Raw genomic sequence first — 13,195 nt, 5'->3', positions numbered from 1 at the left:
GACATGTGATCAAAGCAGGAGGACATATGTATCAGCGAAAGCAACAAGAATGCTCCACCAGCGTTAGCTTGCAATTCCGCATGTGGAACGAAGAGCTGGAACTCTATTAAACAGTGAAAACGACTATTATGGGGCTTGGACGCACGACTCTCTGATTAAACAACTCACATTGCACCGAACTGAGATATCCAGGGTTGGGACACGATGAATTAGATTGCTATTTCATTCTGAGCATAATTCACCTGGCACAGCAATTTGCAAAGATCCAGCTCATTCCTCCCAATCACAAATAACATAATTCACATCTTTCACTTTTGTTATTTCTTCAAAACATTACAATCTATTTAACACTGGTCCCGGCATTTAAGATTCAACCCGAATATTTTCATATGAAGTGATTTCCAGTCACTCTGGCAGACAGTAAATCAGTCGGAAAATTACCTTAGGAAACCCAATCATTTCTGTTTACAGTATTGGGAATTTCCGCTGACGAGACAGAGTACTCAAAACCAACATTTTCTTTGTTCTTCCTGCCTAAAACGTTACCACTTCTTATTTTCAAGACAGGAGTTTTGTTTATAACACGTTCCAAGAACGGTAACAACCTTCCAATCTCCTGAATCCGTTTCCAATTTAAAATGGAAGCTTTGTTCCTTTCCCACGGGAAGAGCAGTTAATGAGAAAGGAGTTTCCACGAGCTGTGTCCCAGGGTTTGGCAGGAAGCCCTGATTGAAGCTGCAGTGGCAGCTTTCAGTTGGCATCGGGGGATTGGAGAACATGGTGTCGTATTCTGCTGCGTGTACACGTCTTGCTCCCTGTGGACTCGGGGTGAATCATGGATGCGTTTTCGGAACAACACTGCCTTCCAGTCTCTGGCCATCTACAATCTAAGGAAATAGAAACAGAGTTATTTGTTCAGTTCGAAGTCCTGGGCAATGTGAAAGATGGAACAGTTCTGATACAAAATTGGAGACTGGGAAAATGGTTGGAGAGGAAGTAATAAAAGAGAAGCTGAATATAAAGTTGGAAGTCAGGATACATTCAATAAAAAGGAAGAGTGTGCAAAAGCAGGTGGAGATAGACATGGAAAAGAAGTGTCACTAGTCCCGAAATCTTAAATCGATTTATATTTCCAAGATGCTACCAGACCTGCTGAGATTTTCCAGTAATTTAATTTGTTGGTTTAGAAACAGAAGATGGCAGTGATCCTGCACCAAACAGCTCTCCCGTGCTCTGGGGATATTTGACTTACTGTGTCTATGTCCCACACTGAAACCTCACGATCCTGCCGCACTTCGACCCTCGTTACTGACAATATACTGTTCATTACGTTAAACACAAGAAGAACAATTGCAAAACGTTGAGGGAGAGTTCCCTTCGGTTTCCATCAGAACAATCTGAATCACTGAAAATTCGTTCAGGACCCATGCGATATTGATCCGTCTCTGTCAGACCCCTAGCAAGTGGCCATTCGCTTTCCATGCCTTTGAAAACTTTGGGTGGTGCACGGTTGGTTTGGAACCTCACGTTTTGAAACGGACATCATTCATTGTATTTTCGGCTGCACTGATAAAGTTGTCTCTGGCGCCTCCAGTAAAGTGGAAACAGTGTTCACTCAGAAACCGACGTGTGATCAAAAGCAGGTGGACAATGAAAGCAGCAAGCACATTCCCCTGCGATGGGTTGCAATACTGCACTTGGAATGAAGAGCCGGAATTGTATTAAGCAGTGAAAGCGCCCATTGTGAGGCTTGCACCCACCACCCTCAGATTAAGCATCTCACACTGCACCGACTGAGCTAACCAAGCACGGTGCACTGTGGATTAGTTTTGCTATTACATTGCGAGCATAATTCATCAGCAATTTGTTAGGATCCAGTTCATTCCTCCTAATCACAAAAATATCATTCACACCTTTCACTTCAGTTATTCCTTCAAAGCATTACAATCTATTCAGCACTTGTCCCGGGATTTAAGGTACAACCTTAATATCTTCATATTTTTACCCTCAGCTTTATGTTACTGATGTAATTTCCAATCACTCTGACAGACAGTAAATCAGTCGGGAAATTACCTAAGGAAACCCAATCATTTCCGTTTACAGTATTGGGCATTTCCCATCTGCTGACGAGACAGAGTCGTCTCAATCAACACTTTATTTGTTCTTTCTTCCTAAAACCTTTACCACTTCTTATTTTCAAGTCAGGGGTTTTGTTTATAACATGTTCCAAGAACTGGAGCAACATTCCAATGTCCTGAAGCCCTTTCCAATTTAAAGTGAAAGTTTTGCTCCTTTCACACGGAAAGAGCTGTTACTAAGGAAGGAGTTTCCACGAGTTGTTTCCCATGGCTTGGCAGAAAGTCGCTGATTGAAGCTGCAGTCGCCGCTTTCTGTTGGCATCGGGAGCTTGGAGAAAGTGATGTCGTGTTCTGCTGTGTGTAAACGTCTCACTCCATGCGGACATGGGGTGAATCATGGATAAGTTTTCCCGGTTCCAATGTCAATACATGGTTGGGGTAAATGCTTGTGCTGAAATATTTGAGGCTTATTCCCTGGGTGGGCTCGAACCACCAACATTTCAGCCAATTGTGCCGACCATTTGAGATACAGAAACTGGCAACGCAGATATCCAAAAGCAAAGTTATCGACGGGATATGAGGATACGTCGGACAGCCGGAACTTGCATTGTTTTCAGAGATAGTCGCTGATTTTATCACCGAGAGGGTAAGCTCACTGAGGAGCTGCAAACACTCAAATTAAAAGGCATCCACACATGCGCAGTTCTCTCACATACATCGCCACATAGGAGCACACTTACGATGCTGGTATTTGAAGCCACGATTCGATAGAAACTGAAGCTTAAAATCCAGCATATTAGACCGCTCGACCACGCTACCACAAACTCAGATTTGTTATGACTAGTCTTTCCGCATCGATTCACTTCAGGCACTTACCTCGCAAATTTTGTAATGAAATTGGCGTAATTTAAGAAGAAAGACCAAAGAAAATGTACAGACAAGGAACAGGCCCTTCATCCATTCAAGCCTGAGCCGATCCAAATCTACTGTTTAAACCTGTCACCCAATTCCTAAGCATCTGTATCCCTCTGCTCCCCATCTACTCATGCATCTGTCCAGACGCATCTTAAATGTATCTACCGTGATTACCTCTCCCGTCTCTGCTGGGAACGCGTTCCAGTCACCCATCACCAGCTGTGTCAAATAGTTGCCACGTGTATCCCCCTTAAACTTTTCACCTCTCACCTTGAAAGCGTGACCTCTCGTTATTTAATCATTCAACCTGGGAAATAAAACTTTTCTCTCTCTACCCTGTCTGTACCCTTCATGATTTTGTAAACCTCAAAAAGGTCCTCCTCAAACTCTTTTTTTCTAATGAAAACAAACCTAACCTACTCAACCTCTCTTCCTAGATTGCACCTTCCATACGAGGCTACATCCACTTAAACCTTTTACACGCCCTCTCCAAAGCGTCCACATCCTTTTGGTAATGTGGCGACCAGAAATTTACACAGTATTCTAAGTGTGGCCAGACCAATGTATTGTTCAATATTATCATGACTTGCCAGCTAATATATTCAATACCCCATCCAATGAAGCCAAGCATACTATATGCCTGCTTGACCACTCTATCCACCTGTGCAGCAACCTTCAGTGTATAATGGACGTGCACTCACAGATCTCTCTGTCCATCAACTTTTTTTCCCAAAGCTCTTCCGTTCATTGTTTAACCTCATCTATAATTAGACTGACCGAAATGCGTCACCTCATATTTGTCTGTTTTGAACTCCAGCTGCCACTTTTCCGCCCAACTTTCCAGTATATCTATATGCTCCTGTATTCTTTAACAGTCACTTATACTTTCTGCTCGTCCAGAAATCTCCGTGTCATCTACAAACTTTCTGATCATTCCAACAGTGGTCTCTTCCAGATCATTTGTGTATATCACAAACAACAGTGGCCACAACACTGACCCCTGTGGAGCACTACTGGTCATCTTTCTCCATTTCCAGAAACTCCATTCAACTGCCATTCTCTGTCTCCTATTGCTCAACTAATTCTTTATCCACCTGTCTAGAACACCCTGCACACCATGTTACTTTACGTTCTGTATTTGGTTATCATGGGGAACCTTATCTAACTCCATACTGTAGTGCATGTATATGACATCAACAGCCTTTCCTTCATCTATCAACTTGGGCACTTCCCCGAAAATCTCTGTGCCTCTCACTGATATGCACGTTATTTTCTAAATATGAATAGATCCTATCCCTCAGTACCTTCTCCAGCAACTTTCCCAAAACTGATGTTAGGCCCATTGTTCTGTAGTTATCCGGAATATCCCTACTATCCTTCTTGTACAGGGGACAATATGAGTAACGTTCCAGTCGGCCAGAACCTCACCTGTGATGAAGGATGCCTCGAAGATATTTGTCAGGGCCCCAGCTATTTCCTCTCTCACCTCACTCAGGAACCAGGGATAGATCCCATCCGTTCCTGGGGACTTGTCCACATTAATTACCCCTAGCCTGCCCAACACAGCTTCCCTACTTATGGCAACATGATCCAGACTAATCAAATGTTTTACTCTAGACTCAACATTCATCATGTTCCTCTCCTCGGTGAACACTGATGCAAAATAATCATTCAGAATCATACCCACTCTCTCAGATTCGACATACAGCCTTCCTTCATTTTCCTTTAGTGGGCCAATCCTTTCTCTGGTTACCCGCTTGCTTCTTATATATGAATAATAGGCTTTAGGATTCTCCTTAATTGTGCCCACGCGAAGTTGTTTCATGACCCCTTTTAACCCCCTTGATTCCTCGTTTAAGACTTGTCCTACTCTTCCCATGTTCCTCCAGATACCATTATGTTCTTGGCTGCCGAGGCGTTATGTATGCTTCCCTGTTCCTCTTGGCGAGTCGTACAATTGTCCTGTCATCAACTGTCCACGAATATTGCCTTCCAACTCCTTTGCCTTCAACGGGATAAGCCTATCCTGCACTATATTTAACCTATCTTTGAAAGCCTGCCACATATGAACTGTGGACTTTCCTACAAATAGCTGTGCCCAATCCACATTTCCGACCTCCTGCATAATTTTGATATATTTAGCTTTGGCCCAGTTTAGTACTCTTTCCTCAGGACCACTCTCATCTTTGTCAATGAGTATTCTAAAACTTACAGAATATTGGACACTTCCCAAAGAAATCACCCACGGCAACTGCTATCACCAGCCCTGGCTTATTGCCCAATATCAGTTCCAATATGGCCTATTCCCTCATCGGACTATTGATATGCCGCTCCAGAAAACTCACCTAGAGGCTTCTTACAAATGGTATCCCCATCCAGACCTCTAACGATAAGAGTATCCCGGTCAATGTTGGGAAAACTCCAATCAACACTAAATTATTGCCTCTACGTCTTTCCATGGTCTGTTTAACTATTAACTGTATTACAGCCCCAAAAATCTAACCTCACACTTCTTATTTCACTGCTCCATCCATAGTGTCTCACGACCCAAGCCCTACATGGTGTCCTCCTTTCGCACAGCCATGATATCATCCCTGACCAGCAATGCAACTCCTTCCCCTTTTACTTCCCTCCCTGTCCCGTCTGAAGCGTCTATATCCTAGAACAATTGGTTGCCAACCATGCCCTTCCTTCAACTAAATCTCTGTGATCGCAATAACGTCATATTCCCAGGCACCAACCTATGCCCGAAGTTCATCTGTCTATACTCCATGCATTAAAGTAGATGCATTTCAGGCCACCAGTTCTTTTGCATTCATCTGCTCTCTGCTTACCCTTCCCTTTTTTAATGTTATCTTCCAGATTCTGAGCGTTTCCAGTTTCCACCACACTGCCGACTTGTTTAATGTTGTGGTTCCCAGCCCCCTGCCACATTAGTATTAAACGTCCCCAACAGCAGTAGCAAAACCTCCCGAAAATACATTTGTTCCCGTCTGGTTCAGATGTAGATCGTCAATTTTCTTATAGTCCCACATTCCCCAGACCTGTTCGCAAAATCCAACAAATCTGAAACCCGCCCTGCAGCACAATTCCTAAAGTCACGTGTTCATCGTGCCTTTTATTATTCATTTCTACGCTGGTCGTCACATGGCACCGGAAGTAATCATGAGATTACTGCTCTTGAGGTCCTCCTCTTTAATTTCTCTCCGAGCTCCCTGAATTTTCCCTGAAGGTTCTCGTCTCGTTTTTTTTTCGTTGGTGCCTGTATGCACCAAGACAACTGGCTGTTCACGATCCCCTTTTCGAATGCTCTTCAGCCGATGGGCGACATCCCTGACTTGAGCACCTGGGAGGCAACATAACTCTCCAGAATTGCTGATGCTCCACAGTGAATCCACCCGCAGCTCCAGAGTGACCACGCGGTCAAACAAGTGCTGCAGCTGTACACACTTCTTGCAAGTGTAAGTTTAGAAAATCGTTCCAAGGATTTGCAAGGTTTGCACTGCTTGGACATGAGGACGAAACTGAATAAGCTTCGTCCGATTCCCAGGAGCTTCAGGGCTTAGATATGGCCTCACAGAAGCAGATAAAATAATGAGGAAGACAGACAGAGGAAATAGTCAGGGAGCACTTTTTCAGAAGACACGTGAGTTCAAATCTACATAACAAACGTTTAATGTGAGAGATGAAAAAATTTAAAAGGGATGTGAAGGACACATGTTTTTCACACAGAACATTTGTGTGGGTGGAATGAATTGCCACATTTAGTGGCAAAGTCTGGTGCACACACAATATTTCAAAGGCATCTGAATGGGTGAAAAGACAGGAAGACCTCGGAGAGATACGGCACAAATTTGGCAGATATGTATGGATTAATTTCGGTTATCTATTCAGCAATGGCAAGTTGGATCGCGGGATTTGTTTCCATGCTCGACAACTTTGAGATGCTCCAGTCACCGGCAACGGTTTGAATACACCATTTGCAAAAAACGTATGATGTTTGTTACTCAGTCAGCGAGTTTGGCTATTTTGTTTGGAGGGTGGATGGGCCCAACCGATCCAGAGATGAAGGTTTTCCGGATATTTGCTTCCAATGACCATTCTTCTTGACACTTTCCCAAGTTTGCCATCAAAGATTTTGGCGAAAGAAAAATACCTCCCATATCGCATTACCCACTTTGCTCTCCAGCGAATCCAAAAACTGACAGCTCTTAATGTGGAACAGAGTCAGAACTGAAAAGGCAGTACCATGATCAGACACACCGAAGCTTAAGTGCTATCTGTGATGCACTGTGAATCGTCTCTGATATAAACTGCTCACACAAATAACGCGCGAGGCAATTCCAAACCTACTGGAGATTTAGTTTATTGCCAAGTCCCAGAAAGTACTCAAGTATCATAAAACAAAACAGAACAACAACGAACCATTAAAAGTGAACATTTCCAATTATATCCGTGATTAAATTAGGCTATCAATGCCCTGGTGCCCCCATCTGATCGAGAGAGCCAATCACCTATCTCCCTCACCAGGACAGTAATGATGGAAATGAAAGTATAGCAACGTTTCACATCGCGATTGCCCACCTTTTCGCCACAGCATCAAAAATACAGCGAACAGATTCAATGCAGGATCTTCTTTAGAAATAACGGTGAAATAACTATGTCTATTCACTTTCAGAGTAAACGGGGAACAACACAACTTGTCTGGAATATGAATAACCAACATAGACTACTTGGGTCCCAGATACGACTGATGCACAGATATTCACATGAAAAAGTTTCTTGGGTGATTGCCCTACACCTAGAAATCATCTGGCTGCCATCTGTTTGCCCTGTCACATTAAACCTTTGCTGCTCTAATCGAATTTCTAGTTCTTGTCATTTGTCCGTGTTGCAACTAGGGATAGCTGGTCGAGGCAACTCGTGACTGCCACACAAATTCTTTGCCAAAATTGGATAGTCCCGCAACGTGAATCGCAGTATACGAACTTCGCAACGAGGATATGCCACGCGGCAAGTTACAAAGCACGCTTCTATTTATTAAAGTAAGTTTCTGGGAACTGACAACCAGATTCCTCCTTACACACGGAATTATGACAACACATAAACCAACAGCCTCTCTCAGAGACAAGTGACCAATGCCCATCTTGTGCCAGACAAACGTAGTTGACAAGATTGCACACAGGGACTGCACAGAAAACCATAGAGGAGAAGCAGACAGACGACCATCGAGCTGCATTCATGCAGTTCAGTTACCCTGTAAACCCCATGTACAGCTGTTCCTTGTAGGTACACACAGGGCACTGAGTGTCTCTGACTCCGGGACTTGGGACTCGGATTATATGACTGCAGCACTGGTTACTTCCTTGTGCGAGGTAACTCTCGATGGAACATATGTAAAACACGATAGCTCATTGAGAAATACGTCCAAAATAGTATCCAAGAGACGTATTTCTGTTGTGTTTCTAGTCCTGTTCCTGACATGATATCCAGCATTGTACTTATTGTGTGCTTCCTGACGGTTCGGTGCATGGTTTCGTGATCGCATCGTGTTCATTAATCTGCGTTTTAGCTGCAATTACGTGCGTTTGAAACTCAGGACCACCTGCCTCTCTTCTGTTTTCTTCTTCTCATGCGCAATTGCAACACAGTAAACGATCAATTAATATTGGAACATGACATACACAGGCGTGTAAAAAGCCCAGTTTCCGTGGCAATTATGCAATGGTTAGAGATTACTTTGATTCAGGAGATAAGGATGGAAAATGTGTTTGGGTAGAGATGAGGAACATTGAGGAAAGAGGAAACCAGCCGGTGTAGCTTACAAGAACACTAACATTAACCACATTGTAAAAAAAAACGAACAGGAAAAATACCGCCTGTGAATGATAAAAGAAGGCAAAAATTATGGGAGAGATTAATTCCCCTTCTTCCACTCCCGTTTGAATTGTAAAGAAACTTTGAAGAAAAACAATCGAAAAGTCATATATGCCCCATCGAACAACATGCGCCGTACCTTGGCCATTGATTACTGTAGATTAGAATACTCACAATGTGGAAACAGGGCCTTTGGCCCAGCAATGCCGACCCGACCCAGCCCAAATGCATTCCTCTCCATTCACCCCGTCAATTTAGCATGGCCATTTCACCTAACAGGTACATTTTTGGACTGTGGGAGAAAACCAGAGCAGGTGCATGTAGCCACGGGGAGAATGTGCAAACTCCACACATTCAGTTGCTTGAGGCGGGAATTGATCCTGACTCTGTGGCATTGTGAAACAGCAGCGCTCACGATGGTGTCAGCGTTAGATGGGATTTATTTGCCGTCTTTTATTGGGAAAAATCTCTTTCATTGTGAGCATCTGGAAAGACCAGTTCCTTCGCCAGAAAAAGAAATGAATATGTCACTAACCTTTGATTGTTTCATGTCCAAGAACACTCAGATCAATAGCTCCCTTGATTGCCTCTGCTAGTCATGTTTGCAAAGAGATCGAGCAAATTGCCAAGTGTTATTTTCCTTTCAATCAATAATTTTGACTCAGTTTGGCTGCAAATATCTTTTCCTAACTTTGTGCTTTTTTTCTTTTACATTGGTGTCTCGCACCTTACAATTGACAGCAGATGTGGGAGAGGAGATGGAAGCATTTAGCCCATCAAGTCAGCAACAGCTTTCAATGAGATCACGGCTGATTTGGTTAATGCTCAACTCTGCCTTTTAGTCAGTACTCATGGCCGAGTGGTTAAGGTGATAGGTTAAAAATCCATTGGGGTTTCCCCGCGTACGTCCGAATCCTGCTGACTACGTTATGAATGATTTGCTGCTGAGCGAATTTTCGCTCAAATGTCATAAAACCTATTTTGCAAACGAGGACGGTAATTTAATTACACTTTGGAACTCGAGTTCTTCATCAGAAAAGTTCCATACTTAAAACATTATCTCTGTTAAAACGAAAATTGTTTGTGCAACGGAGCAAGACAGGCAAGAGACACGTCGACTTTCCTGCTCCTCGGATGCTGCCTGACCTGCTGTGCTTTTCCAGCATCACTCTGATCTAAAGTCAGGTTTCCAGCATCGACAGTCCTCACTTTTGCCTAGTTTCTTCAGTGTCTCTGGTTCCCAATTCAAGAACTCCATCTCTAGCGGTTTCATGTTTGTACCTCCGTGCTGAGGAGTTGAAGAGTGAAGAAAAGTAACTCACCCCCTACATCTCTGGAGTAATTAGGGACTGAAAATGAATCGTGTCACATTGAAAGATATCCAGATGCGAATTAATCTCTGTCTTTTATTGGGAACCGTCTCTTTCATTGTAACTATCAGGAAAGACCATTTCGTTCGCCAGAAAAAGAAATGAATATGTCACTAACCTTTGTTTGCTTCAGGTCCAAGAATACTCAGATCAATAGCTCCCTTACTTACCTCTGCTGATCATGTTCGCAAAGAGATCTAACAAATTGCCAAGTGTGATTTTTCTTTCAATAAATAATTTTGACTCAATTTGGGTGCAAATATCTTTTCCTACCTTAGTCCTTTTCTTCTTTTACATTGGTGCCTCGTACCTTACAAATGACAGCAAAGGTATGAAAGGAGATGGAAGCATTTAGCTCATCAAGTCAACGGCAGCTTTCAATGAGATCACGGCTGATTTGGTCAATGCTCAACGCGCCTGAGCTGTCTGTAGTCATGCCCGAGTGGTTAAGGCGATGGATTAGAAATCCATTGCGGTTTCCCCACGTAGTTTTGAATCCTGCTGACTACGTTATGAATGCTTTCGTGCTGGTACAATTTTGCGCTCAAAGTTCAGAAAACCTATTTTGCAAACCAGGCCTGTAATTTGATTAGACTTGGGAAACTCGAGTTCTTCATCAGAAATGTTCCATATTTAAAACATTATCTCTGTTTTTCTTTTCAGATACACTGCTCGACACATCGGGTTTCTGCAGTTGTTATTGGACGTCCTGAGCAGAAGTGCTGCTTTTCATTAGATTCCTTTCCTCCCTGTCCACTGTTCTCTGACTCTGGTGAGTGGCAACACTTCCTCCTGCTCGTCAAAGTGCTCATTCCCCACCGCTCCCTCTCCCATCATTACAAACAACCGCAGGAAATTGCCACTTAACCATCTTTGTTCCAAAATGAAACTCACCAGCCTCGGGAATCTCTCCACCAAACGGGACTTCTCATCCCTGGACATGGTGCAAGCCAGAGGATTGTGAAGAGATACTGTGAAAATATTGTCAGTTGGCAGTTTGAAAAAATGTTTAGGAAGCAAACCATATAATATAGGCTCCAGCCTTGGAAATCTTGATAAACTCTTTGGGAAATTGAATCAGAGGAGGATGAAGAAGTGTGAACTGTAGAACCGAGTAGAGGACTGGACATTGACTCTGATGTTCTCGGGACAGGAACTGATCTGAGACATTGAAAGAATTCTCGCTCACGTACGTGAGGAATGCAAACTTCATCTGGACTCTGTGACAATGAAAAGCTCTGGAACACTCAAGACAATATCCAAATATTGACTGGGATCACTACAGTACGAGTACTATGGATGGGTCAGTTTTTGCCCAGTGTATGCAGGAGGGCTTCCTGACACAGTACGGAGACATGCCTTCAAGGGACGAAGCCACTTTCGATTTTGTACTGGGTAACGAGCATGGCCAGGTTTTAGATTCGGAAGTAGGTGAGCATTTTGGAGACAGCGATCACAATTCTCTCAGGTTTATTTTCGTGATTGAAAGGGATAGGAGTACTCCACGGAGCAAGAGTTACAGCTGGTGGAAGAGAAATTACGATGCAATGAGGTAAGATTTAGAAAGCGTAGAATGGGGTAGGAAACTGCAGGGTGTGAGCACATTAAAATGTGGTGCTTATTCAAGGAAAAGCTCCTGTCTGTCCTAGATAAGTATGCACCTGTCAGGCAGGGAGGAAGATAGAGAACGCGTGGGCCGTGGTTTACTAAGGAATTGGAATCCCTGGTCAAGAAGAATAAGAAGTCTTATGTTAGGACAAAATGTGAAAACTCAGTTAGAGCGCTGGAGGGTTCCAACGATATCAGGAAAGACCTAAAAAGAGAGCCGAGAAGTGCCAGGAGGAGACATGAGAAGTTGTTGGCACATAGGTTCATGGTTAACCCTAAGGCTTTCCATAGGTATGTCAGGAATAAAAGAATGACGAGAGTTAAATTTGGGACAATCAAGGATAATAGTGGGAAGTTGTGTGTGGAGTCAGAGGAGATAGGGGAAGCACTAAATAAATATTTTTCGACAGTGTTCGCTATAGAAAATGAAAATGTTGGCGGGGAAGATGCAGAGCTTCTTGCGTCTAGACGAGAAGAGATTGAGGTTCACAAGGAAGAGATATTAGAAATACTGCAGAGTGTGAAAATGGATAAGTCAGCTGGGCCGGATGGGAGCTATCTGATGCTGTTTAGCAAATGCACTGCAGGAAGGTACAAATCAAGCTGATGCTAACAACGGCTCGTTATGAGCCGCTAATTTGCAGTGAAGTGGCGGCGCCAATAAAAGGTGTCACGCATCTCGTCTAATTCCACATCCTGAGCTCGAAATGACCAGAGGTTTCTCGCTGAGTATCTGCAAGGTCTTGCTTGGACGACAACATGACACTTTTTCACTGGAGTGGATCATGAAATCGCGTCGTGACTGTGAATAAAACGATGGAAACTTCCAGCAGAGAAGGAGGCGATTTTGAAGCAGGCAGCTGAGGACAAATGTTTCTCCTTTGCCAGTGAAAGGCACTGCTTCACAAATTGGAAACTTCGAAGTGAAGCACTGTTGGTGATTATCTTCGGTGCTTGTTCACCTTTTTAATTCTGATTCCGTGAAAGTCCATGGAATTACATATCGACATTCTGCCAACGCTTGGCTGGTCTCTTGGGCCAGTGGCGTAATGGATAACGCGTCTGACTTCGGATCAGAAGATTGTAGGTTCGAGTCCTACCTGGCTCGAGGGGAATGTTTTGCTTTAACCGTGGTCTTCGTTGACGCTCTCGGGACGTCGCCTCTGTGCTTCCGCATGTAAAGCTTGCATTTGTCCTGTTGCCCATTTCAAATTCCAGCTCTCCACAATGGACACCTTCGACATTTTGGGGGTATCTTCTGGTGTGTCTCCCTCTGTGGGTGAAAATGTGCATGACTTCCTCAAAAGAGTTACATTTCGTTCTGGAAGTGTCATACTTCTGCCCCAT

The 13,195-nt window shown here is 43.6% G+C and overlaps 1 non-coding gene across 1 annotated transcript; it reads left to right on the top strand.

Moving 5' to 3' along the window:
• The first annotated feature begins 12,883 nt into the window (after nucleotides 1–12,883).
• trnar-ucg (transfer RNA arginine (anticodon UCG)) lies at nucleotides 12,884–12,956 on the top strand. The gene has a single exon. It is a non-coding gene; the product is annotated as a tRNA-Arg (tRNA).
• The last annotated feature ends 239 nt before the right edge of the window (nucleotides 12,957–13,195 follow it).

The sequence above is a fragment of the Chiloscyllium plagiosum genome, unplaced genomic scaffold (assembly GCF_037043375.1).
Source record: "Chiloscyllium plagiosum isolate Xiang-an unplaced genomic scaffold, Cpla_swu_hap1 HiC_scaffold_44, whole genome shotgun sequence".
Classification (NCBI taxonomy): Eukaryota; Metazoa; Chordata; class Chondrichthyes; order Orectolobiformes; family Hemiscylliidae; genus Chiloscyllium; species Chiloscyllium plagiosum.
Note: the sequence above shows the minus strand (reverse complement) of the source record. Positions and strands in the feature narration are given on the sequence as shown.